Source organism: Pinus tabuliformis, chromosome 6 (assembly GCF_031772625.1).
Source record: "Pinus tabuliformis cultivar Carrire ecotype Pingquan chromosome 6, CPIR1, whole genome shotgun sequence".
NCBI lineage: Eukaryota > Viridiplantae > Streptophyta > Pinopsida > Pinales > Pinaceae > Pinus > Pinus tabuliformis.
Window position 1 is genome coordinate 510755003 of NC_142292.1, and position 24505 is coordinate 510779507.

The 24505-nt window shown below is 39.8% G+C and overlaps 2 non-coding genes across 2 annotated transcripts; one reads left to right on the plus strand and one right to left on the minus strand.

The window, feature by feature from the left end:
• Nucleotides 1-23843: 23843 nt before the first annotated feature.
• On the minus strand, nucleotides 23844-23923 carry TRNAK-CUU (transfer RNA lysine (anticodon CUU)). Its single transcript has one exon. It is a non-coding gene; the product is annotated as a tRNA-Lys (tRNA).
• A 227-nt stretch (nucleotides 23924-24150) lies between these two features.
• TRNAS-UGA (transfer RNA serine (anticodon UGA)) lies at nucleotides 24151-24232 on the plus strand. Its single transcript has one exon. It is a non-coding gene; the product is annotated as a tRNA-Ser (tRNA).
• Nucleotides 24233-24505: the final 273 nt, after the last annotated feature.

The following is a 24505-nucleotide window of genomic DNA, read 5'->3' on the forward strand; positions in this document are numbered from 1 at the left end:
ATGAATTGAATATATTTGCGCGAAGGAAGATCTAGAGTTATTAATTAGTGCATGAATGTGGATAGTTTGCCTCTTCAGGGTGTATAAATATTGATCGTAGACCTTCGTGAAGGTCTAGAAGCCATTTTCTTAGAGTTACATTAGCGGACCATAGAAGGATATACATTTGCACGAAGGAAAATCTGAGCTACAAGGGCTTCAGACCACTTATCACACTGTCTTTGGATGCAGAAACCTAGTTCTAGCATCCCCCAATACTGCTTCGGGTGAGACTGCAGCCTGCACTATGCAGTTTGTTGCCAAAAGGGCCAGGATTTAGGGTTCTGTTGGTTGGCGCGAACAACTTTAAACCTGGGTTAGGCCCCCTTAAGCCAACAAAAGATCTATCTAAGAGATGTGTGATAAATGGTTTCTTACGAAGAAAGAGATTGACAAGTGGATTGATTGAAACGTGCACGCATTCGTAGCTCAAGAGAACAAGAGCCCTAAATTATCCAAGGAGCAGTGGTTGCAGAGATTTTTTTACACAGACGAGACTATCGAGTTCTTCTATTTCTTCCCTGACAAACTACACAAGTGGTTGTCTAAATTGGCTGATACTCAAGGGACGTGGAGGCTTGAGGGTTCTATAGTGTGGACTCTTGAACTGGTGCGGTGTCTAAAGGCGTCAGAAAGCAATATCGCTCGAGTTGTGGATCACTGGATTGATTGCACATTGGGAAGTTTCGTGACTTATTTCATGATCGACAGAAATATCAGTTATAGCGAAGTGGAACAAAGGCTCTTTAAAGGACTGCAAGGTAAGTATCTGAAATCATTAAAGGCTATAATTAAAATGTTGTTATGTGAAAAGAGGGTTATGCAGTTACCTTGATTTTTGGGGCTACGCAAAGTGAGAGATTCTTTAGAAGAATCAAAGGAAAGCCTAGAATATAGTCCGCTCATTAAACCCCATTCAAGCAACGACGAAGGGACGGTGTTGACTATGCCATGAAGTGCAATTTAGTTAATTACGCAGGGTATCCCGAGGATACCTCATCCATCCACTCCACCTCCACCTCCGCTTCCACCTCATACTTCCACACCTTCACCCCCTCCACCTCCATTCCCACCATTCAACATGGTGAATGCAATGAAGATGCCGAGTTTTAAAGGGAAAGGGAGCAAAGATCCCGAATAGTTTTTGTTTGTCGCAGGAGTTGTTTGTACATCACTATAGATTACAAATGATAATATTAAGAAAGTGTAGCTGGTTACAACGTTACAAGATTGGGCCTTAACATGGAACATCAAGTATTGCACTAATAACCCCAATGCGACATTAGTAGATACCTAGTAAGCTCTGAATAGGGAGTTCAGTAAGCCTAAGTCAGAGGCACAGTCAGTAATTGAGTTTAAAGAAATCCGACAGAAGGTAGATGAGATGCCTTGGGATTTCAATCAAAGGTTGAAGTGCCTGATCAAGTAGGCGAATATGGTAATCACGGATTCCTAGCATCGTGACTAATATATAATGTCGCTCTTGCCGCATTTGAGAGTACCTTTGTCACAACAAAGATAGAAATACAAGAGGAAACCTTGGAGATCGCGATGAGGCTGGATGCCTTACCTATACATGATACGAACCTTGGAGTGCAACAGATTCACTCACAGCTAGAAAGCCTACACTTGGAGTTGCAGAGCCTGAAGAAAGGAAAGGAAGCTCAGCCAGAGGTGCGCGTTGAGGTCTGGTGTCTGAAGTGTAAGAGCCATGGACATGATAAGGACCATTGCCCAGTCTATAAGAACTATATTATTGGGGGAGGGCCTGTTCCCTTGAAACCAGAGAATAACGTTGGGACGAGCATGGGAGTTGTGTTATGGTGTGCTATCTGTCAGGTTATAAGACAACATGCCACTGATAACTGCCATTTACTGCAGAAGTTTGTACAGACCCCTCAGCAGTTGTTTTGCAATTTCTGTAAATCTGTGGGACATGATGAACACCATTGTAGAAGTTATGAGTTGATGATGGATAGAACCCCTACCTACCGAATGCAGGCAGAAAACTAGCCTCGTGATCAAGGCACAGGAGCAACGCGCGGAGGATTCCAAGGTTGAGGATGAGGAAGAGGTGGTGGACTAGGTCGAGGGTGTGGGAAAGTCATATGTCATAACTGTGGTGAAGCAGGGTACTTCACGCAAGATTGTACAAACCCCACGCATCCCTCATGTCAATATTGTCGACAGTTTGACCATGTAATAGAGGATTGTTTGGTCCTTGTGGAAAAGATGCAAGAAAAGAAGGCACAGCCTACACAGAACATTTAGATGATGAGGGTTGAGCCCCGCGAAGAAGATCACAGTGTAAATATAGTAACCAAAAGTGGTATGGTGACTGGTGCAGATAAAGGTAAGCAACCTAAGGATGAAGGGTGGGTGTGCAAGGCTGCTGAGAAGGAAGTAGACTTTGATCTTAATCACGCTAAAGAAACCTTCATGCAAGCAAAGAAGAACTTCGTTGAGGCATATACCTTAGGAATTCAGGAGAAATTTCCTGAAACTAGTGTGACGCAAGAGGTAGATCCTTCAGTACTAGCTACTTTTCTGAAAACTTGTATGAAGTTACTACGCGATCAGAAAGCGGTGGAAGGGTTGCAAGACTTAATCAACAAGTGCGCAAATAAAGAAAAGACTCCTACTGAACAACGCATAGTAAGAAATATTGGTAAGCATAAGGCGCGAACAGGGTGCAAGATGAGGTTGACCACGCAGATAGGAAAATATGAAATGGACCAAGTAATCTTAGATCTAATGTGAATGTCTTGCCTAAGAAGACGTGGGAAAGGATGGGGAGACCTGTGCAACAGTGGTCTCCTATTGAGCTGTGCATGGAAAATCAGCAGAAGATTATCCCTATGGGACGCTTATATGGTGTAACGGTAGACATTGAGGGTGTGAGCGCGTTGGCTGACTTTTAGGTCATTGAAATAGTGGATGATAGTAACCCTTACCCCACACTACTAGGAATTGACTGGGCTATTGATATGAACGGGGTAATCAACTTGAAGAAGCGGAAGATGACATTTGAAAAGAAGTTGCTCAGGGTTGTAGTGCCACTAGATCTTGTAGAAGGAGCGTGTTATACTGAACCTATTCATGACTATGTAGAAAGTGACGATGATCTGGATCAGATATACAAGATAACAGCGTGAGATGAAGATTGGATCAATCCCACAGCCGATGGACGAATTTCATGGGACAGGGATAGCTCCTGCACCTCAGATTCATATGAAGAACTTGAACACTAGTAGAATCAGTTGCATGAAGTATCTATGCTCCATTGCAATATGATGACCAAATCGCTGAGGTGTGTCTCGACTGAGGTAAGGAACCTTCCGCATTATGATGGTTTGACTGATGTGGAATTGTTTTTAGATGAATTTGAAAAGGAAGTACCAGAATAACATCGCTTCCAGGCACTGGAATTGGCATTGTACGCTACACCTGCCCGTTAGTGGGGTACACACAAGGAGAACTTTGTTAGATGGAAGGAATACCAAAGGATGATGAAATTACGGTTTGGGTATGCTAATACTCGAATGACAGAAAAATACAGTGGGAAGGATGATCTGCATGATCATTTGGTGCAATGGACTAAGGCCTCGGGAACATAATCACAACCAGAATGGGTGCACATTTTATGTCATACTTTAGATACAATCCCAATGAACTGGTATCTAGAGGTGGAGCTTTGCCATGGAATGGTTGAATGGGACATTTTAAGGGAGATTTTTCTATTAACCTTCAGCTTTAAGGACGGGTTTGAGAGAATTGATGAAGCGCTCCAAGAGATAAGGCAACTATATTCAAAATGCCAAAAGAACTAGTAGAATGGGCTCAGCTAGATTGGAGTACACATTTGTGCCATGCAATGGTTCGTTATAATGTGATTGTTGAAGAAGAAGAAGAAGATCCACAAAATATTACTATTCTAGAGACCGAAGGATAGCACGAAGTTGAAGGACCAAAGGTGGCGAACCCGGATATAGCTGAACCTTTGAAAACTCGACAAGTAAACATTGGGTCTGAAGCAGAACCTAAGTTCTCTAATATAGGCGACTATTGGGACAAAGATACAGTTGATAAGGTAGCTGATCTGTTGCACGAGTACCAGGATTTATTCCCAATGAATTTTTCAAATTTGAAAGGAACCATTGGAGATCTAGGTGTTATGAAGATTACGTCGAAGCTAAATGTGAAGCCTGGTAAGCATAGGCCTTATCGGCTAAATCCAAAATATAAAGAGAAGGTACACCAAGAACTGGATAAGATGTTGGATGCCGTTATTATTGAGCCAGTAGAGGAATCAAACTGGGTAAGCCCAAAGGTGGTCCAGAAGAAGAAATAGAAAGGCAAAATCCGTATATGCATGGATATGAGAAACCTGAATGATGCATGCGTACATGATCCATTTCCAACACCATTTACTGATGAAGTATTATAAAATGTTCGTAGCCAGGAGGCTTATTCATTCACTGATGGATTTTGGAGATATCATCAAATAAAGATCGCTCCAGAAGATCGAAGCAAGACAACCGTCGGGACAGAGTGGGGCTGATTTCAATATATAATTATGTCATTCAGATTGAAGAATGCGCTTGCAATCTTCTCCTAAGTAGTAATCGCAACATTCAAAGAATTTATTCATAAATTTATGGAGGTGTATTTTGATGATTGGACTGTATTTCGGTTGGTGAAGCGCCGTGTTGCAAGTCTGCACCTTATGTTGGATACATGTCAAAGGTATCATATCACGTTGAACTTGAAGAAGTGCATATTCTATGTGCCCTTTGGAATTTTTCTCGGTCATGTTGTATGTCAGCAGGGATTGATGGTAGACCCTGCCAAGCTTGTCGTAATTGAGAACTTGGAATCTCCTAAGAATGTGAAACAGTTGTACGTGACATTAGGGCACACTAGATATTACAAGAAGTTTATTAAGGCATATGCTCAGATAACTACACCAATGGAGAAGTTATTAAAGAAAGATGCGATGTTTTGATGGGATGATGAGTGTTAGCACAACCTGGATGTTCTGAAGGAAAAGATGGTGACTACACCTATTTTGGTATTTCTCAACTTGAAGAAGGAATTCCATGTGCATGTAGATGCCTCTTGTATTACGCTTGGAGTGACATTAACACAGGAAGACGAAGGAGAGATTGATCATCTGATAGCCTTCATGAGCATAAATTTATCCAAAGCTGAGAAGAATTACTCCACTATAGAGCGCGAAGGGCTGGCGATGGTCTATGCGCTGCAAAAGTTTAGGCATTATTTGTTGGGTGGACACTTTAAAATGTATACAGATCACTCTGCGCTAAAATACCTAGTCAATAAGCCTGTGTTGGGGGGAAATATATGTTGATGGTTGTTGTCATTTCAAGAATATGACTTTGAAGTGATTATGAAGCCTGGAAGGCTGAATGCAGGTCCAGACCATCTATCAAGGATTGAAACGAGTGAAGAACCAATTATTTTGGAGGGAGGATTCTGATGCACAACTCTTTGTGGTGCGTGTTGCGGATGATAATTTTTCCGATATCATTCAGTTTTTAACAACGGGAACAGCTCCAGAAGGCTATTCTATGCAGCAAAAGAAGGAGTTAGTAGTCCGCGCTGTGGATTTTTCAGTGATTGCAGGTCATCTGTATAAGATGGGAATGGATGAGATATTGCGAAGGTATGTTCTTGAGTTTGAATGCACTAGTATCTTAGCTGGAGAACATGGAGGGGTGGCAGGAGGTCACTACCCAGAAAAAGTGATTGCACAGAAGATTTTGTGCATTGGGTTATGGTGGTCGACATTACACAAGGATTCTAAGGCATACTGCAAGGCGTGTGATGCTTGCCAACGGACAGGGAAGCCTTCGCGAAGGGATGAATTTCCTTTAAATCCTCATGTTTCGTTGCAGGTATTTGACAAATGGGACATTGACTTCATAGGTCCAATACAACCACCAAGAAATAAGACAGTTGCGTGGTATATCATTACCGCAACAGAGTATTTAACCAAATGGGCGGAAGCGCAACCAGTGAAGGATTGTACAGTTGCTACTGCCGCGAAGCTTTTATTTGAATATGTCTTAACGACGTTTGGATGCCCTAAGATATTGATGAGTGATAGAGGTACACATTTCTTGAATGAAACAATCAGCGCGATACTTGAGGAATTCCAGGTCTATCATTAGAAGAGCACACCCTATCACCAACAGGTGAATGGAACGGTGGAAGCATTTAACAAAATTTTGGAGAATGCACTGACGAAGTTCTACAACATGCAGAGGAATGACTAGTATGTGCGCGTACCAGCAGTGTTATGGGCTTATAGAATGACTTGCAAGAAGTTTACAAGGAAAACATCATTTAGGTTGGTTTATGGAATTGAAGCAGTGATGCCCATGGAGTATATTGTACCAAGTTTAGGTATTGCAGCATTGACATATATGGTATATCGCGAGACCTTAGAGGAATGACTTGCGCAGATCATGGAGTTGGAAGAGGACCGCTTTCTTGCAGGATTTCATCAGCAAGTGCAAAAGGAACGTGAGAAGGCATGGCATGATAGGGATATTAAGTTGCACACTTTTAAGATGGATGATTTAGTGTTGCTATATGACAACAAGTTCAAAAAATTTCTAGGGAAATTTCAAATGCACTGGTTGGAGCCATATGTCATTAAGGATATCACAGATGGTGGCGCAGTTCATCTTGCGAAGTTGAATGGGGAACCATTCCCTGGAAAAGTGAATGGAAGTAGGCTGAAGCTGTACATAGGGGATATTGCCCCTGTGCAATGAGTATATGGTGTCAGGACAATCTTAGTAATCCAGGCAGCTACAAGGGATTGCGGTACTATAAACTATGCTAACCAATGAGGTGAAAAACGTAGTAGGGAGGCTATGCAATAAACGATAGGAGTGTGACAAGTGAAGTTGCACTGGAGGAGCTACACCATGGAAGATGGGGCCGTGCAGATGGGTCCAAAAGTAGTTGTTGAAGTTACTATTCCTGATTTTATGGGAAAAATTCCGTTAAGAGGAGCAGGTAGGCACCATTTATGGCTAAAATATTTGAAGATCTGCTGCCAAAGACGCATTTATTATCAGAAATTGGAGGGTATGGTCGGATTTAAATTCAAAACCTTCTAAAAATTGAGCATGTTGGTCCGCTGAAGAACACTTTGCATTCTGAGAATTGTTTGTAAGCCTTTCTATTTCAGTTTATGTAGAGCAAAGACTAGGAAGAGATTGTGTTGCGACCCTCGTCTACAAATTTGTCCGCAACAGCCCATGAACTATTCTTAGAACGAATGACTGTCACAAATCCCACTGAAGCTATGAGTTCTAAAGTTTCCGTCTCCGATGCGACGGCCCCTCAGATATCAAGTATGGAAGCTACACCTATTGTGCCTACGGCATCGAGTTCGCCTAGGCTGAAGAAATAAGTTGTCAAGGAGAAGCAGAAGAAACCTATGCTAGTGAGACAATCACCATGGAAGAATCTGGAGGTTTGGCAGAAGGAGAAGAAGGGTAAGCAGCCAAAGAAAGTTGTGGACTTGGAGGAAGAGGAATTCCAAGGAGTGGAGGAATTGGATGTTGAGGAGGTCGAGCCTATCACACGGCTCCCAGAGTATATCCCTTCACGGAAAGGGAAGGCCAAAGTTATGAAAGACCCTGATTCCTGGAAGTTTACAGTCTTGACACCCCTGTTGTCAGAACAGGTGGAATTTGAAGGCACAACCATAGCGCGTATTCCATTTTTGAAGATGGAGGGTTGGTATCTCGCGAACCATGAGATATTACCTCATTTGGCCACTAGAAAATATATGAAGAATATTTATTACAAAGAAACTAGGGTTACATGGTTGGAACCCATGAAATGGGTCAGAGGTGTTGAGCAGGTCGGGTTGCTGCACATGCTTTGCATACCGCATTTTCACAAATCAATAATCAACATGGTGTGTGTGCACCAGCTGCTCACGCTAGTGCACAATGGGTGCCTATGGCTTGGGGAGCCCATCCCGATCACATATATGCTAATTCATTGGATAACAAAGCTTCCCTACAAGGAAGTGGACCCTGCCAAGGAGTTTAAAGGAAAAAGTGGAGAAAAGGAGTTAGCAGATAAGATGAAGGCAGAGTTTGGTCTCGTAAAGAAGTCACGTGGATATTCTATCCGCTCCATTCAGGACCAGGTGGTGCAGTTCACTGCCCAAATACTTGCAGGAAAAATTATGAGGAAATGCCGCGCAGACGAAGTTTCAGTGCCGGTGGTATCACTAGCTGCCTAGTGCGCGAAAGGTGTTCAATATAACTAGGTGAAGTATTTGTGCAAGGATTTCCTCATGAACTGTTGTGAAGCTCAGGAGGATAAAAAGTTGTTCCATTATGTGTGGCTACTGTTGTCTATTGTTTTAGTAGCATGGAGATTGTCAGAGGATAGTTAGTTTCCCTCGCAGCCAAAAGATTTACCAGAGGTAGCAAAGTTTTCTTCCCTGTGGGAAACAAAGGATCCAGAGAGGATCAAGGAGTTGAATATTTTCTGGATCTTAATGGAGATGGACCTTAGGACAGTCATCAGTCAGCGGCCACAGCTGTCCCCAAATTTGTACGAGCAATTAAGGGCCTTTGCGGAGTTCAAGGCTAATTTCCACAACGTATCGATTAGTGTGCGAAAGGACCCTAAGCTTACATGGCACAAGTTTTCATACTTAGTCTCAGTGATGGATGTACAAGAGATCATGGGGAGTTGGCCAACAGAGTGGCGTGAACCCACAAACCTTGATGCAAGTACCAGCAAGGGTGCTGAGAGCTCTGTTGCACAGTTGACCACTGCGCAAAAGTGTAAAGAGACAGCACAGAAGGCAGTGTGAGTTCTGGTTGAGCAGAAGAAGAAAGAAGATGTTTCTAAAGTAGATGAGGAAAAAGAGTGTGCTATGAAGGAGCGTGCTGAGGCGGAACACACTTGTACCAAGGAAGTAAAAGAATCAACTTCCAAGCATATAGATGAGCAGGAACTATCAGGATAGGAAGGGGGTGGTGGAGAAGGGTAGAGCACTCCCTTCACCTTGAAGAAGCATGGAACATAGTAGACTGTTGGGCCTCAAAAGAAGCATAAATCGGACAAGAAAACATGCATCGACCCGATAGTCCTCATAGAAGGGGATCTCGATGAGATCAACGACAAGGTCAGAGACACCACAACAAAGTTGTGGCAACAGTTTGAACAATAATAGATGCAGACGCTGGGGAGCGTCCAGAAGGATATGTGTGAGCTGCATATCCATACCGGTAGGATTCAAGCGAATGTTGAGAAAGCGAGTGGGGTGCAATAAAGCCTAGCGCAAGGAAGCGGGACAGCAGGAGAGCTAGAACAGACTCTAGACCTCAGAGTCATACCTTTACTAGAAGGGTTTGTTCGTACAGAGTCAGAGGAGCACCGCGATGTATTAGGTACAGTGAAGGCCATGGGAGTAAACTTTGCCACGCTACCACTTCAGACCCTCCACGCATTACATCAGGAGGTTTCAGAAGTGTTAAGGATCAGAGAACAACGCGCCCTTGCAGTTATCAGTGAGTTCAAAGTCAATAATGAACATATGTTTGTAGAGAAAGCTCTGGCTCTAAAGGAAAAGGAGGAATTGTAAGCGCGAAGTCAGAGCCTAGAGATAGAAATTGAGTAGGCATGCAAGACATCCTAGAGGATGTCGCAGCTACAACAAAAGTCAGAAAATTGGTTGTTATGGTTCACGTATCAAAGGATGAGATCAGCAGAGTTACCTTTGATTTTCAAATGAAGATCTTAGAACTGCAGCTGAAGTTGCATCCAACTACTCTGCCAAAGGTTCGGGAGCAATGCAGAGCAGCGATTAGAGGAAATATGGGTACATTCGATATCGTAGTCACAGACTGCGCAATTATGTTTGATCATGCCATGGATTTGTGGATGAACTTGCAGGAGGACCCAAACTTGCAGAGGCTGAACACATATATCAGGGAGACACAACGCAAGTATGATGAAGTCCGAGCGACTGCACACACTTTGGCACCAGCACAACACCTCGTGAAATTGCAGGAAGGTAAGCAGCTACAATCACAGACGGAAGAAATACAGAGGAAACAGACCCTTCTAAATGCTAGATTACAACCATGGATAGAGGAAGCTTGCCAGCTTACTCTATCGCTTCAGGAAAAGTTAAAGGTATTGTAGCATACATAGAGAACACATTGCCTAGCAGTGGAAGGCTTGACAACAGAGAAGTTGGTCGAGGAAGTGCAGTAGGCCGCGGTGCAGAGCATTGTTGACATAGCAGCTTTATAGGTCGAGTTAGGTGGCCTTTGTAGTAAATCGAGGCACCAGCCGAGTGACTCGAGGGCGAGTCACCATCTTTGTATTGGGGGCCTGTTGGGATAGGGTCCCCAAGGTCAGTTTTGGGGTTAGTTTAACCCAATTTTGTAAAAAATGTTGTAAAGAATGTAGAGTCTCCGCAAAATGTGGATGCGGAGCGCGTAGCTAGATAAGAGTCAAAGGGGCTTTAGCCCCTTGTTTGGGTAAGTAATAGGTTGGTTTTGAGACTCACCCATGGGCCGCAGGCCATGGTATTGTATTGGAAACATTATATATTTGAGTCATAAAGAGTCTAGAAGAGGTAGTACTAAGGAGTAACTAAGTCAAGATAGAGATTGTTTTGGGTAAGTGCTAAGGTAGGAAGGCTCTGCTTCTTGTACTTAGGCGAAAGGGGAAGGATCATGTAGTTGAGTGCGTAGAGGCATTGGTAATTCCACAGCTGAGTGTGAAGACCCCTATAGCTGAGTGCGCAGGGCTGAGAAGTCTGTAGATTGAACGCTAGAACTGAATAAAGACTGATTTTGGAGAAATATCTTGCATCTGAGTATTATTGTTAATTTTGTTTATGTTATGTTTTTTCGCTCAATGATATGTTTTCTATGAAAGAATGTGTAAACACTGCGTGAATCATTGAATCTATAATATTTTTGCATGAACTAAGTGATTATTTGTTTTCGCGAAGATAAGGGCTAATTCTGTTATGATTTCTAATGAATTGAATAGATATGCGCGAAGGCAGATCTAGGGTTATTAATTAGTGTGAGAAAGTGGATAGTTTGCCTCTTCTAGGTATATAAAGATTGATCGCAGACTTTCGCGAAGGTCTAGAAGCCATTTTCTTATATTTACAGTAGCGGACCATAGAAGGATATAAATATGTGCAAAGGAAGATCTGAGCTACAAGGGCTTCAGACCATATATCACACTGTCTCTGGATGCAGAAACCAGGTTTTAGCATCCCTCAATATTTCTTTGGGTGAGACTGCAGCCTGCGATATGCAGGTTGTTGCCAAAAGGGCCAACAATTAGGGTTTTGTTGGTTGGTGCAAACAACTTTGAACCTGGGTCAAGCCCCCTTAAGCCAATAGTAAGAATTGCATTGTGCAGCCAAACAAGTGAAGTTTCATAACCTATTAATTGCTTTGAAGTTGAATAGAGTTTTCCCTTTGAGTGATTAACTTAATGGCAATGTGGATATGGTGGTCAAGGATTCTCCAATGATTAGACTTATTTTTTTTCATGCTTTTCTTCCCAGATATTTGGAGGAGATTCTGGTTGCAGTAGATGTGTAGACTCACTCTTATTTTCAAATGATTGTTGTTGTAAACACATTTTGCTTCCCATCACTTAGATAGAATTAATTTTCCACTGTGATCAGGAACAAAACATTGATGAAAGGAAATGGAAAGATTTTCTTTTGAATGCGAACAATTTCTTCAAAATGTGAAAGTGACATGAGATACTGGGACCACCAACTATTTAGTAAATATGTGGTCATTTTGGCACTATTTTTTCTTCATATTCCTATTGTCAGATTGAACCTTTTCCTCTCTTTTTTGCCTTTGTATATTCATACATGATTTTTGCTAGACATTTCTCTACAAATCTATTAGGTCATTTCAGTTCTTCACTTAATTCTATTCATTATCTTGTTCTTAGTATTGGTGTCTTACTTTATTGTAGGTATGTATATCTGCATTGAATCAATGTATTTATTTTCTTTACATATCATTGTCAATGCCATAAACCAATCTTATTAATGAAAAGTGAGGCTAATAGCAGTTTAACAGCTACAGGTGTGCCTTTTTTTTGTTTATTTTGATAAACCAATTTTCTTAATGACAAGTGAGGCTAATTGCAGTTTAACAACAATAGGTGTGCCCTTTTTTCATTTATTTTGATAAACCAATCTTCTTAATTACAGGTGAGGCTAATTTCAATTTATTATGACTTTGCAATTCATGTTGCCTTTGGCATGCTTATGTATGTACTCAAATCTTCTAAGACAAATAAAAACAATGTGATTGCCATGACAGTGGACTAACTATGGTTAGGAATCTTGTTAGAGGTTTGGTTAGTTTGATAAGATCACTTTGAATATGAATTTGTTTGTTGAATATCATGTTCAGTAGGGTTATTGTATTTCTTGTCTGCATATGCCCATTTTGTGTTAGGAGATTTTATTTGAATATTATATCATGTATCAGTTTAGTTTGATGGTGTGTCCTTTTTGTTTGCAATGATGTTTAGTTTCCATTGTAGTGGGAGAGAAGTTCATACAAGAACAAGTCATGGCTCATAATAATGACAAGAAATTAGTTGTGTGGCCTTTTTTTTTTTTTGAAAACTTATGACTTGTATTCTCTATCTGTTAGTGTATCTTTCTTGCTAATTTGCATGGAAATAGGTTGTTTATGCCAACCTAGACTTATAAGTAGTTAGATTTGTCAAGCCAGACAAATGGCTATCATAGTAGCAGGAATTCTTGAAAGAGTCAACAAAGCTTTTACTAAGTCAAAAAAAAAGTGTTTGGTGCAGAAAAAGATTGAAGTAATTGATATTGAAGAAAAACATGATAGTTGAAACATAAGTGCAAGGAAGACGTCTGTAGTAAGAAAGCATACATTGGAAAAGGTTTCTTGTTGAACAGTTTTCCATTGATCTCCAACAACGAAAAAAAATTTGATTGATGAGAGCAACACAACGACGGTCTCTCTTGCCTAGCAGAAGCTTCCACTCGTCTTCCTCCAGACTGTAAACTACTCATCACAGAGCATTTTCATCGTAGTGTCTTCCTCCTACAACCCTTCATCATTGTTCATCGTAGTGTCTTCCTTTGACAACCCTTCATCATTGTCTCTTGCTCCGATAACCCTTTCTCAGAAAAGAAAAGGAGAATTGAACCTTACACCAGGTGAAGGGGCTGGCGACAGGGAAAAGTTGCTCACAAACCCTATTCCTGTGATATTTTCACTGGCTCTTCCTTCCAACAACCCTTCCTTTGTAAAAGTAAATGGCAGTCGAACATGAGCTCACGACAAAGAAAAATGGCTCATGAACCCTTTCCATGTGTGAGGTTTTCACTAGACGGAGGAGGATGACAATGGAGAGATAGGATTGGATGGGATGAATAGTGTTTTCCCAGCCAACTCCATAGAGGAAACACCTTCGGTGTAATTAAAGAAAATACAAAGTATTATGTTTGTTTATTTTAATTTAAGAAAACATGAGCGGTTGGGACTATTGATATTAATGCCATTTATCTCAACTAGAATTTGGTTTAATTGACTAGATATAGTTTATGAAATATTATATAGAGACCATGGATTATAGTAACAATAATGCTATATAATCTCAAATAATAATATTTTTAAATCAGAATAAAATATTTTATTGATTAAAAAAGTGTTTACATAGAGTACATAGAAGAAATCGACATCATACTAGATTTTACAAAAAAAAGTCAATGTTGAGTCATGGAGGCTATTGGAGCATTTCCTTCCACACAAAAATTGACTTCCATAAAAAAAATACACACATGCCTTTATTTGTTGCCTCGATAATTCTAGGAACACTAAACCTAGCCCAAGAGCAAACCACTGAATACATAAATAGACAGGCATAAACTAACATAGATAGTAAGAAGAACTAAGGAAAAATCATGAAGGGATGTGTAAAGTCCTTCTCCTTCTCAATGGGGATGTTTGTAGGCCTTTCTATCAACAATTGACACGCAAATTGAAAGTGACCAAAATCTAGAAAAACTGAAGAGCGATTGAAGAGAAATTAAAGAGTTAGCACCTTAATCAAAGATAACTAACAGGGACATTGGAGTCCCATTTGTTGAAGGAGCATTATGGACAGACAGTGTAGAGTTGATCATAGAATCAATTGGTGCAATGTTTCCCTGTGGAGTGTTGATTACTATTGGGGTGTCAAAATCTTTTCTTGAGTTAGAATTTGAGTCTGACACAACATACTTCTCCACCCTTTGTAGCCGTATTAGAATATCGTCTAAACAATATCGTATGATTTTAAGAAGGCCTTTCAAGTCCTCTCATTCTGAAAATATCCTATAGTGATCCACCTACTTGTGCCTGATGATCAAACGAAGCAAAGAGTCCAACTGTTGATATTCTGGAACAAAATGTAGAAAATACAATTTTATTTTACGAATTTTACTAGGGTCTAGAATCCAATTGAATTTTGAGTTACCCACTTCAAAATCTGAAAAATAAGCTTTGCCTCTGAATTCCTGAGACTCAAGTTAACGAATCTCCATTCTAACTTCTGGGGGGATTATGTCAAACATAGTTGCCACAAAATTCCACCCTAACAACTGCTTGGAGTGAGAGCTAGACCTATTGTTGGAGCCTCCCCTACGACTTGCCATTCTCTGTCGAGGTGGCATAGTCAATTGGAGGTGTGCATGAAAAGGATAATGTGACTTCCCTGCAATATAGCTTTGATGATATTTCAACAAACATGAAACTAAATTGATAAGGAGTAAATGTGAGGTATTTCTACTTAGGGATATGTTGTCGGCATAATAGGAAATACACAAAAGTGGAAGATACCTATACCACCCAAAGGCTCAATTTACCAAAATTTCAAAGGCAGTAAAGGACAACACAACTAGGGGGCTAAACACATTCTTGATTGCCAATACACTTTAAGGTTAGTGAATGTCATAACCAAAAGGGAAGGGAAAAATGATAGTGATATGAGGGACCAATGCTCGTAAGGAGAATGAATTAAGACCTTTCTGCAAATTGAACACAATATCGATGCTGACTATGTTAAACCATATGAGCGACCAAACTCGTGTAGACCTTAACTGAAGAAAAGAATTCCCAAATTTACATCTTAAGAGACAGAGTAACCCCTTCGTAATTTTATGGAAACAAAGGTAGAGACACCATTAGAAACAGATAGATAAATTACCCAAGTACCAAACCTCGCATACCAAAACTGGATAAATGAAAGAGATACCTGGGAAGTCGAGACCCTGAAACACCGATGAGGGTAGCACAACTAGCAGTTCAAAAACCAGCCTGGAGGCTACACTGTGCAAGAATAGAATGAAAAACATTGACTACTTGTTGGGTGTGGAGCCTGATTATCTTATGTATTTTAAGGTCTCAGTCAGATGTATACCCCAGGAAGACTGTACACCCCTCCACGCAGGGGGGACTTGTCCCCCCCGCGGGGGTTCGAGGGGGCCGGTCCCCCTTGGCTGGGGGATCCGGGGGCCAACGGTCCCCCGACGAGGGTTCGGGGGCAGCGCCCCCAAAGCTAAAAATAGATGTAAAATTGCCTTGTAAAAGTCTAGTAATTTCTAGTCAATCTGGGTCATTCATTAGGAGGATGATCTGACGGTAGAAGTTATGTTTAGTTTAGGGTTTTTTTCCCTAGAAGGAAATCCCTCACTATATATGAGGGAATTGTATTGTGTCTATGCATCTCTGCATTCTGAGTGTGGAAGAGAGAGGAGATTGAGAGCGAAGAGAGTGTTACAATGGATCTGTTGTAGGTTGTATCTCTTCAGTTTTTTGGATAACATAAAAAGAAGGACTGATTGTTTCTTTGTGGACGTAGCCCAAACTGGGTGAACCACGTATATCTGTGTCTCTCTTGTTTTGTGTGTTTTCTGTGTTTATATTTCTGCAATATTTTATGTGTTCCATTGCTCTGTAATATATAATTTTCTAACACTACCAGCCTTTTGGAAATATATGTAATCTTTGTCGTCCTGGTATTTTTGTCACTGAAAATGAAAAAGTGACAGTGGTCTCACTAAATAATTCATGCCAAGCATGAGAGAAACATATAAAACCAAAGGCCTTACAATGAGATTTCAATGCATAATGTTATGTACCAACACCACCCCTTGCTTAACTCAAGCCATTTATAATCACACAAAGTAGAGACGCCACATGTCTTTGAGGGATCATTACGCTTCCACGAAAGGATGAGGGTAGGACAGGTGTATAATGTATCACACAGGTTAAAAAAAACATTATCTCTGCATTGCGAGGAGCCATTAATGGCTTGTGGACAATCTTCATTCTTTCGCATGGTTGATACTGTCAGAACAATTAAGGCAAAAGATATGAGGACTGAACAAACCAAAGGTGATGCATAGACTCGAAACCAAAAATAATTCCCACCGTCTCCCACCACCTTTGCACTTGGAATAGGGATCGCATCCAAATGATATATCACCATTTTTAATGTGCTTATCTTACACGTTGTAGCATGGAGGAAACATTTGGCGAGAGTCATTTGTATGCTCTAGATCCTTCGGTGGAGCTCTAGACACCCAGAGGTAATCCTCTCATGCTCTAGAACCTCCAGTGATACGATAATCATTGATGTAGTTCCGATAACTAACACCCCTATCAGGGAAATATCTAAATCTAGTAAACATTTTCCTTTACCTTATTCAACAATATCACACCATCTAATATGATATTATGATTATACTATGAATATAAATGCTTGTTCCTATGATTATACTATGAATATAAATGCTTGTTCCTGAAAATTTTTAGAGAGAGTATAAAAATAGTATATATATGGACTTCTTACCTCAAAGGTAAGAAAATTTTCAAAAATTACATTTTTAAATCCCAAATAATATGGAAGATATTGATTTTTTTTAATAATAAAATAAAATTACATTAATAATACAAATATTAAGAATACGAAAACATCATAAGAAAATAAGTTTTGTTATTATTATTTATCTTTTATTATTATTGATCTTTTGAATGTGAAGACATCTTAATTTATTAATTTTCAACCAAATTTATGTGTTTGATAAGTGCATACAAAAGTAACACAATAAAATGTTACAGTACGAATATGTTACAGTATATAGGTTCATTTTAATCTTATATTATTATATTTGCATAACTTTATAGTCACAATGATGACTATAAGGGATATTGGTTTTTTTTTTAATATTATTTAATATAAAATTATTTTTTAATTGTTTGATAAGCATATCAATTTTAAAAGAGGACTTTTCTAATTTTCATTTGACGAGATTTATCTCAAAATTGGTTATGTCATTTCTGCACTTTCAATTAAATTGATTAAATAAAATACAATGGCATATGAATGTGTGTCATGTGAACATTAATTATGGTTTTTACGAAATATGGTAATAATAAGCCACGATATTGCCCCATGGTATTGTAACTAAGTTTATTTTTAGGTTAAAAATCTTCATGGTTAATAGTTTTGCCACATGTTTTTTTAAATGTATATATGTTTAGCTCATATTAATTATTTTAATAATAATAATATAATAGTTTTGTTTGCTAAGTTATGTCAGTCCTAAGATGACTTGCATGCCTAACTGATGGTTTGAGTATTGTCAAGGTCTTGAGTTGGCACCAAGGCCAAACAAGCATCCATGAAAACCCTTGGCAGTTTATCAGTCATGTGCACCCAAGTCATGCGATGCGACGAGCGTGGAACATAGGCACAACATGTTGGGCGAATGGAACAAGTGTTGGGTGAACCAAAGATGAGGAAGCGAAGTGGACTCATGGGGCATCACATGCATGGGACGAAGGTTCACACCTTGGGTGCGCCCACATGAAGGTGGGGCACTCAAGTGCCCATAGGAGGTTTGTGTGCACGACATGGCGACAAGCGAACAAGCTCGTGCACGATGGGAGAACCGAACGAGACGTACAGAAGACGTGACCAAGCAACATGGGAAGAGGTCAACACAATGACATAGGTGAATTGGTTGGCATGACATGTGGACAAAGGAATGAACGATAGGAGAAGTATGAAATGAAGAAGCAAAGGTGTGACATGCATGGTAGGGTGAAGGCCCACACCTTGGGCATGTCTACACGAAGGTAGGGCACTCAGGTATATGACATGGTGTTGTATGCAAGCAACGCTAGGGCACCTGACTGGTAAGGGGTGCTTGCATGGCAACACGAAGGTAGGCCCAAAGTATGAAGGGGTGAAAACCAAGTTTAATGTTTGGGCAACAAAACATATTAAAGAAGGCTCACATGAGTTGGATAAGGCACAAGAAAGTTCGCATAATGTAAGAACAAAACCACAAAAATAGAGGGCACATGACAAAGTGAAGGGAAAACACAACAAACATCAAGGTCCCAGGAAAGGTGAGGCTCGCCCAAGTGAGCTAAGTTTTTGGGCACATCGCAGGGTTGATTTTCTGAATTTGTTGGTAAGTCAAGTTCAAGGTTTCTAGTTTGGGCAAGGTGTTAACCTTCAAGTTGGGAACATCTTGGGTTGTGAGACTTGGTGTTTTGGGCAAGTGCATTGGGTTGAGCCAACGACTACCTATGCTATAACTATGTTGTTGCATATTATAAAGTTAATAAAATAAGTAAAGGGGAGAAGTTGGTATTGGTAGTTTCCCACTCCCGTCGAACATACTTGTATTTTTTGAAATCTTGTTCTATTTTCATTGTTTATATTGAAATATTTTTGTTGATAATTGAAGTTGTGATATTGCATGATTATTGAACATTTATGAAGTAATTGAATAAGGAGTAAGAATGAACTTGAATAATTGGATAAGTATTGAATGATAAAGAAGTTAGGCATAGTTTATGAGAGAGTAGTTGAGTGCTTCGATATGAAATCTCGTTGGTTCTACACGACCACGGTGGTGCAACCATCATCGGGGGCATGACAGTTGGTATCAAAGCTTGCTTTGCAAAGGTGCGCATTTGGAAGAAGTTAAAGGTAGTGGCACGACAACTACTACCATGAAAGAAACTCTAAATAAGGTTGTGTTTGTTGAAGGTTGGGCAGCATGATGGTAGGCCTGCAATAGGGATATGATAGACTTACGCAACTCATGGACAGGTTGGGCTACATGAAGGAAGAAAGGCCAAGATTGTGAGACAAACTTGAAATTTTGGAAGACAAGGTTAGAAGGGACCTTCTTAGCCTTGGTTGGTCAGTTGGATAGGTTGAAGTTGTTGATTGTATTGAAGAAGAAGAAGTTGCAACATAGAGAAGAAGTTGGCTCGATGGTTAAGTATGAATAAACAAATGGTGTGAGTTTGTTGACGAAAGAGGAAGAGCTTAGTGGGATGATGCCTTCCAGATTTGAACCAAATTCATGCATATCACAACCATGGAAGGAAGATGAAATTTCTCCCTTGCAGAGACCTCTCATGAATGAAGTAAGTACTTATGTTTCGATGAAATCTTTGGAAGTTGGTTCTTATGCAGATATGAGCGAAGGAAGCTTGTGTTTGTGGATGCGATGGATGAATTTCACTTGGAAGGTTGGGATGAGTCCTTGTTCAATTGTGGGACAAGGGACTTTGGTTGATGTAGGACTTGTTCAGATGGTATTTGACCGTAGGGCAAATGGTGTGAATGCTTGAGACAAGGGTGGAAAATGATGAACCATATGTGATGGACAAGTCATGCTTGGGCGAATGAAGATTTGGCTAAGTTCTTGGTATGAGGGAGGACAAACGAGGATGCCACCTGACTAAATTTGAAGAAACAAGGGCATGTTAGACTTTGTGCAGGGACTCTAAGCAATGGTGCTTGTTGAGGATGTCGCATATGGGCATCAAGCAGAAGTGCCAAGCAAGTATGGACGTGCTAGTGCCATATGAAGTTGTTTTTCAAAAGGACCAATGGGGATGTTGAACACATTCATGTAGTAAGGCAATGGTCATTTTGAAGGAATACATGGATAGATTTTTCATGTGACGAAGAAGGTAGAGGCAACTTGCAATGGGACTGTTTGACCAAGACAAGTGTGCATGTCTGAAGTGAAGGATGAAAATGGTTCGAAGGAGCATGAGATGACTTAAAGAACTTGAAGGAAGTTGTAACTGATGAAGACTTTTTGTAATGGTGGTCTTGAAGTATCTAGTTCATTGAGGACCCGAGGCCAGTCTTGGACTTGACTTTCATGTGGTATGGGATGCATACCTCAGGAAAAGTATGGGATGTGTTCATGAGGAGTGACTTAATGGCTGGGATAAGAGAAAGATGCCTTGGAGTTGGAATATGGTTGCAGTGATGAAGGTGCCTTGGTGGGAACACTTGGGCATGGGTTGAGTCTGAAGATACTTAGCCATTTTGATGGAGATGAACATCTATGGAGGTTGTTGGTATATGAACAAGGGTAGTAGCACATGGACGAGATAATGAGGCAAGTGAAGACTTGCCCCTTTGACAACGATGATGAGAAACATATCCACGATGAGATGAAGTTTAATGGACCTAGATATGGCACGATGGCTGAGCATTGGTTGAAGGACTGATGCATGAAGATGGGATAGAGTTCTTAATCGAAGTTGAAGCTGTGACGAAGTGCTAGAGAAACAGTTGACAAAGACATGAGCAGGCGAATTCTCATGGTTTGGACGTGATGGTTGGACTGATCACGCAACTAGTTTGAGACAATGGGGAGCTCAATGCACTGAGATGTGTTGAAGTTGAGTTGGAGTATGGTAGAAAAAATTCACATGATGATATGTGGTGGGTTAGCATGACACACGTTGTTATCGAAGCATGTTGCCAAGTTTGAGGGGGCGACCTTCCATGAGTTGGGGTAGTGTGGAGGATTGCGATGATTTGTGGCTGATGAATATGAGATTTAGGAGTCTTTCATGCATGAAGACTTGAGCCTTAACAAAGGTTCATACAAAGGAAGTTAAAGTGTTCGTGAAGTAGGGACTTGAGTAGCAGGTTTATTGCAGCTGGGAGTTGATGACTTCATGACGTTAGACTTGGTGAAGAAGTTAGACGAGGGGAGTTGTTGTCGAGGAAGGAAACCATTTTGAAGTGGGGGAGGATATCAGTGCCTGGAGTTAGCACCAAGGCCAAACGGACACCCATGACAACCCTTGGCACTTTATAGGTGGTATGTGCCTAAGTTGTGTGATGCAAAGGGCGTGGAACATGAGTACAACATGTTGGGAAAACAAACCAAGAGTTGGGTGAACCGAAGATGAGGAAGCGAAGTGGACCTGTGGGGTATCACAAGGATGGCACGAAGGTGCTCACCCTGGGCATGTCGTGGGGTGCCGATAGGTGGCTCGCGTGCATGACACTGGTGGGCAGGAAAACAAAATGAGACATGTGAAAGACGCGACTGAGTAACATGGGCAGAAGTAGAGGGTGCACAACAAAGTGAAGGGAAAACACTACAAACAACAAGGTCATAGGAAAGGCGAGGCTCACCCAAGCGAGTTAAGTTTTTGGGCATGTTGTAGGGTTGGTTTTTTTTAACTTGTTGGTACGCGAAGTTAAGGGTTTGTAGTTTGGGTAAGGTGCTAACCTTCAGGTTGGGCATGCCCTAGGTTTTGGGACTTGGTGTTTAGGGAAAGTGCATTGGGTTGGGCCAACGACTTCCTATGTTGTAACTTTGTAAATGGGAGAAGTTGTTATTGGGAGTTTCCCCCTCCCGTCGCACATACTTGTATCTGTTGAAGTCTTGTTTTGTTGTCATCATTTATATTGAAGTATTGTTGTTAATAATTGAAGTTGTGATATCACACGGTTGTTGAATGTTTATGAAGTAATTGATAAGCAATAAGATTGAACTTGAATAATTGAGTAAGTATTGAATGATAAAGAAGATTTGTGTATTTATGACGTTTGGCAAGTGCGTTGGGTTGGGCCAACGACTGCATGTGTTGTATCATGTGCTGAAGTTAATAAAAGAAGTAAAGGGGAGAAGTTGTTATTGAGAGTTTCCCCCTCTTGTTGCGCATACTTGTATTTGTTGAAGTCTTGTTTTATTGTCATTGTTTATACTGAAGTATTGTTGTTGATAATTGAAGTTGCGATATCACATTATTGTTGAATGTTTATGCAGTAATTGAATAAGAAGTAAGATTGAACTTGAATAATTGACTAAGTATTGAATGATAAAGAAGTTAGGCGTAGTCCAGGAGACAGTAGTTGAGCGCCTCGATATGAAGTCTCACTGGTGCCGCACACCTACCATGGTGTGGCCATCAATGGGGGCGTGACAAGTAACATCTAAGTTGTCAAAATCACCTGGGGATTGCACCCAACCTCGACCACAACAACGCTTAACATGGATGGATTTTTGCTCGTGGAGTTTCATGCTGATGACCTTTAACACCACGGAGTGCCTTAACAGAACACCTTATTATCGTTTACTCTACACCCTTTGGGCTAATAATAATAATGATTTAACATACAGTAATAATTTAGTTAAATTTTATGTTTTTTAAATCTTGAAAATGTTAGATGTATAACGAGGTAAGTGTTTTAATACTTATGGCGTTTATTAGCCATTTAATTTATACGATTGCACTAGTATGTAATAGTTTTTGGGTTTTGGAATAAGATTTAAAATTGTTTTTAGTTGGCTAAGAGTTTTTCTTCCTTCGAAGTAAGAAAACATGTTAATAATCCAAGTCCTAAAAACAACAAAAGTAAAATTGTTTTTAGTTGGCTAAGAGTTTGTCTTCCTTCGAAGTAAGAAAACATGTTAATAATCCAAGTCCTAAAAACAACAAAAGTAAAATCGTTTTTAGTTGGCAAAGAGTTTGTCTTCCTTTGAAGTAAGAAAACATGTTAATAATCCAAGTCCTAAAAACAACAAAAGTAAAATTGTTTTTAGTTGGCTAAGAGTTTGTCTTCCTTAGAAGTAAGAAAACATGTTAATAATCCAAGTCCTAAAAACAACAAAAATAACACTGTTTCTTTTTGGACTACCAATAATTTATTTTAGATGGCATGATTTTCTTTAAATAACACTATTATGTCAAATTACTAATTCAAAATCCATAAATCTAATTTAAAAATTAATCTGAAAATAGGAAACCCTAAAAGAAAACACTAAACCGAATAAATTTTAAATAGCATGATCATGTTAATAATCCAAGTCCTAAAAACAACAAAAGTAAAACTGTTTTTAGTTGGCTAAGAATTTGTCTTCCTTCAAATTAAGAAAACATGTTAATAATCCAAGTTTAAAAACAACAAAAGTATAATGTTTCTTTATGGACCACCAATAATTTGTTTTAGATGTCATGATTTTCTTTAAATAACACTATTATGTCAAATAACTAATTCAAAATCCATAAATGTAATTTAAAAATTAATTTGAAAAATATACCAAACACAAAACCGATTAAATTTTAAATAGCATGATTTTCTTTAAATAAAAAGGAATTTAAAAATTAATTTGAAAAATATACCGAACCCAATAAAAGGGAATTTAAAAATTAATTTGAAAAATATACAAAACCCAAAAACAAAACAGTCAACGAGATGCATGACCAATGGAAAGCTCAATTCCGAGGGAAATTAAAGTTTGCGCCCACTGTGGGGGAATGTTCAAACAGCGAGGTGCGTGACTTATCAATATAAAACGAGAGGAACGCTCAACGAGGAAACTGCGAAAATTCAGAGATCAAAAGTTGAAAACAAATACGAAACGCCCACCGTGGGGCTCGAATCCACGACCACAAGGTTAAGAGCCTTGCGTTCTACCAACTACCAACTGAGCTAGACGGCCATATAAAATTAATTGTCCGTAATTGTTAAATCAAATCTAAAAGCATTGCATAAATACACTTCCCAGTTTAGTTTTGATTATATTTCCACTCCAAATTGGTATCAATTAAGGCAGAAAATATACTATAATCTCAGAGCATAACGTTTTCTGTTTGGATTTGATTATCTTTCCACTACAAACTTATATTAATTACTATAAAGTGTGTTGGTATCATTACATGTCAAAGTGTCGATATGTCCGAGTGGTTAAGGAGACAGACTTGAAATCTGTTGGGCTTCGCCCGCGCAGGTTCGAACCCTGCTGTCGACGCGTTACACTTTAACGAGTTTTCCAGAGAATCTGTGTATGGTCCAACGGCTTAAAGAGTTTTTCAGAGAATTTGTGCATGACCCAACTGCTTAACGAGTTTTTCAGAGAATTTGTGCATGATCCAACTGCTTAGTTCGAAGAACAGACTATTTATTGGTTAAAATTCTATTTTATTTCATTCCAAGTTTTTAACTCGTTAAAATTTGGAGTTATTTTTAGTGTGAGTTTTTGGAGTTTTTTTGTGTCTAAATTTGAAAGAAAAAATTATAGTGA